The sequence below is a fragment of the Porites lutea genome, chromosome 1, assembly GCF_958299795.1.
Source record: "Porites lutea chromosome 1, jaPorLute2.1, whole genome shotgun sequence".
In the NCBI taxonomy this organism is placed as follows: Eukaryota; Metazoa; Cnidaria; class Anthozoa; order Scleractinia; family Poritidae; genus Porites; species Porites lutea.
In genome coordinates, this window is record NC_133201.1 from 54443553 (window position 1) to 54447502 (window position 3950).

Below are 3950 nucleotides of genomic sequence, written 5' to 3' on the forward strand. Positions count from 1 at the left end.
TCTAATGCGAGTGTAGCTGAGGTTGGGATTTTTGAGTAATGGAAGGACTACAGGTGTCTGGAGGTCTTTTTCTCGATATTGGTTTGTCCCAATGCGCCTGTAGTATAAAAGACACCATAGTGGCTGGGGTAGGAGAGGTTTCCTCCCATAAATTAGGTAATTTACGACCCGACAACGGTGACGTCAATGAAAACATAGTTGAAAAAAAGACTTCGCATCCTTTAACTTTTTCGCGATTATGCCAAGTCGCCCAAATACTGAAAAGAAGGAAATTTATGTTGGAGCTGACGTAAGAGAGGGGACCGCCCCCGAATTCGGACAAAGATGCTAGAATTTATCGCCTTGACGTTCCCGTTCTCAAGTGAACGTAAAATTTGGCCATTTTACGTCGTAGTTGTGCAGGGATCAGTCCAGGATCGTTATCAAATTTGATAGCCAGGTGACGTCACAACATGGTGGCCATTTGAAAAGTCGGGAATTTTCAGTTTTCCGCTACAACGGCTTTCGCTACCTGTACAATAAAAAAATTAAACAGTTATTTGTATGTGCTAATCAATGGAAGGCATACTCATTGTCTGCATGTTCCGTTTTTGTTTCATTGACAGATCTATGGACAACAACCATCATCTACATCATCTCCTCGTGACAAGAGGAAAACACAGAATGAACTTCGAAAAAGCAAACTTCTGTAGACGATGTTAAAAATAAAACCTCTATCCTTAACAGAATAACCATTGTCTTCCATCACTGTGTCTCTTTAATTTGAACATTTCAGTAGAAACAAATGACGTATGAGTTTGATGATTTGTTTGAAATACACGAAGCTTTCCGCAGAGGTGTTATTTGGAAAAATACGTCTCAAATGCAGTTTCACCAGTTTTACAATCTACTGCGAGATGTCTGTTATGAAAAATTGCCATGTACGTGAGTTGCTGTCTCGGCAATACTCCTTTCTATTTCTGAAAACATCTCGACATCTTCCGCCATATTGAATTCAATAACGCTTTCCCCCAAATTAGGTCACGTGAACGAAAATTTGAACAGCGATTGGCTCGTGGTTTGTTTTGGTCGAGGTTATCAAATTTGATAACGATCCCGGACTGGGGGTGGCAAAGAGATATACAAAAAAAGTGATACACGTGCAAAGTTGTTGTTTTGCTCATTAAACCTGTTTGCTTTCTCGACGTTCCCGTTGCCGTTGCTGTCGTAGTTTCGTAAGGTCCCTATTAATTAGTTCCCCGTGACGGGACAATAAGTATGCAGTGGGCGGAATATTATACTGTTTAATGACGTCCAAGGAACAAGCACAGAAATTCGAAAACTGATGACGGGACACTTTACCCAGACCCAGTGCTTCTGATTATTTGAAGCCATCCAATCAGTTCCACTGTTTGTGGTAAACAAATTCGGGGCTCGTTAAACACTCTTGTAAGCAGACGTTTAAGGTTTGTACAATATATTTCATTGAATGATCCGGTTCTGTTTTCGCAATAATTTCGGGGGTGTCTTCTCCCCAATTCTGTAGTCTAGCTCCCCAATAATGATTTAAACGAAGTAGATCTTCGGGAAAATCCTTGGATGTTCCCTTCGCAAGATGGTTGTGGTGTATTGCGGCCCGTCTCACATGAGCGGGTTTGTATATCGGCTTAACAAGTGCGTTTGCGGGTCCATGTGTTCTCCGCCATAACCTATCGACAAGCAGGGGGTGTTTGCTATCATCCAGTGGTTTTCCTAGAAATAAAAAGTTTTGCATGGTTAATTCTGATGCTTGGGGCACCGTTTTACTAAACTGCTTTACAGCTCTTTGCACGAACATAGGTTGTTGATCCGCCGGGCTGAAAGGGTACTCGTCGATATCAATCGCTGATTGCCACATAGTTTCATGCCCAAATCACTCAATACAGTCCTGATAAGCGGCACTCTGTGTGCCGTCGATAGAATATGGATATGCTCTGTGACTCCAGTCTACATAAGTAACAAATCCTTCGTCAATAAGCGATTTCAAAGCTAGTACTTGTGACTCGTTCTTAAGCACGCAAGCATCATAAATATAAACGTGTTCAAATCCAGCATACCGAAGATAATAAAGCCAATGTCTCATTTCCCGAGTGGTTAATTTCGCGAGGTCTGTATAGTAAATTCGCACAAGAAGCACGGCTGTTAAAAAGAAAGGCTTCGATGAGTTTTCTTTTAAGTGGCACCAGCTTTGACAATTAATTTTCTTCGTTGGTATGGTGGCATTTCTCTCTCTCCCATCGGTTGTTCTCGCAGTTTGTAGAGTCGCGGTATTAATTTTCCTTGTATCCGCAGAGAGCGACGAGTTTGGTTTAAGCTTCAGTGTAACTACGGAGAAGTTTATCTTTGGTTGGCCAGATGAATAGTTAATTTCATAGATGAATTTCTTGTCAACAACATGTCTCATGCGGAGAGCAAACTTATGCATAAGAAGCACAACAAAAAACACGTAACACAAGACTAACAACCATAAAAGATTCCTTGTTGAGATCTTTCGACGTCCGCAAGACCTTGATAGAAAGGTCATACAATTTAGCTGTCGCCTTTTCATGGCCAGTGTCGAAAAGTTAAAAGCCAGTCAGTGTTGCCATGCAGGAACTATCAGGAAGCTGACAAGGTGGCCAATGTAAAAAGAAAGCGTCTACATTGTTATTAATGGAAACATTGAAAACAATGAGCGAAACTCAGTTATGTGACAATAGAGGAAGTTAAGGCAAAAATAAAAACAAAAACAAAAACGGAAAATAGAGAAGTTAGAGCAAAAAGTGAAATGAAACTTGACAACTCAAAAATGAAAGCTGAAAATCTAAAAAACTAAAATCTCAACCGAAAGGGACAATGGCGAAATGGAAATCCGCAAAGTTAATAGAGCATAAACCATGACAAAAGTCACCCAAACATGTACAGAAAACGACGCAGTGGCACTTCTTCCAGCTTTTTAAATTTAAATATTGTACGTAAAGATGAAAATCATTACCACTTGGCACGACTTTTGATACACATGTATACAGAAGTATTAGAAATAAGAAAATATTTTACCTTAGTTTGCACTGATTTTTGTCTTTTGTCTGTGCTTTCCGCTCAATATCGTCAGAAATTCATCTAATTTATCATATTTCCTAATCGTCCAAACTTATAAACACAAGAAAGCAGTGCGGGAATATGATTGAAAATAATTTAAGGTGACAATTGTCTCCTCACAGCAACCGCTCTTATGAAACCTCCCCTAGGAAAATTAGGGACCTTAAGATCCGACGATGGCAACAGCAAATGCAACGAATGACGTCAAAAAAAAAAAAAGAAAAGAAAAGAAACAATCACAGGTCTTGGCCCCGTTCACACGGATCGGGACATTTTTGAAACCGCATATTTTGTTATCCAGATTGGCGTTGACAGAGACCTAAACCACTTTGGAACGAGGTTTCAAGCGGATGCTGTTTCGGTGGGCGGTTTCACTGCTTTCGTGTAAAGGCCGATTCGTTTCGAAAATCTGTAGTTTCAAAAATATCCGGACTCGAGTGGACGTGACCTAATAACCAAAACAACAACTCTGCACGTGCATCATGCTTTTTGTACATTATTTTTGTCGTCACTGTACGACTACGACGTTCTATTAAAATGACTATAATTTCACGTTTTATGGAGGACGTAAAAGTGCAGAAAGTGATGTTACACGGAGAAGGGACAACAATTTGCAACGACGATTTTCAGTGGGACACAGTATTACAACATTGTTGCAACCCTGTCTTAAATAGTTGTAATATTGATCCAACATTGCAACGCTGTACTTGCGTTGCTTTTAAAATCGTCGTTGAGAATAGTCTCGTGGAACATCACCTTAAACAAAAAGACGACGAAATTTTCTTCCTTTTTTGGACTTGAATATTTTTCTTAGGAATTCATCTTCAAGAGAGTTTGCCTACATTCGAGTTACA

The 3950-nt window shown here is 40.0% G+C and overlaps 1 pseudogene; it reads right to left on the reverse strand.

Moving 5' to 3' along the window:
- Nucleotides 1-1370: 1370 nt before the first annotated feature.
- Nucleotides 1371-2618, reverse strand: LOC140921810 (uncharacterized; annotated as a pseudogene).
- Between the last annotated feature and the right edge of the window lie 1332 nt (nucleotides 2619-3950).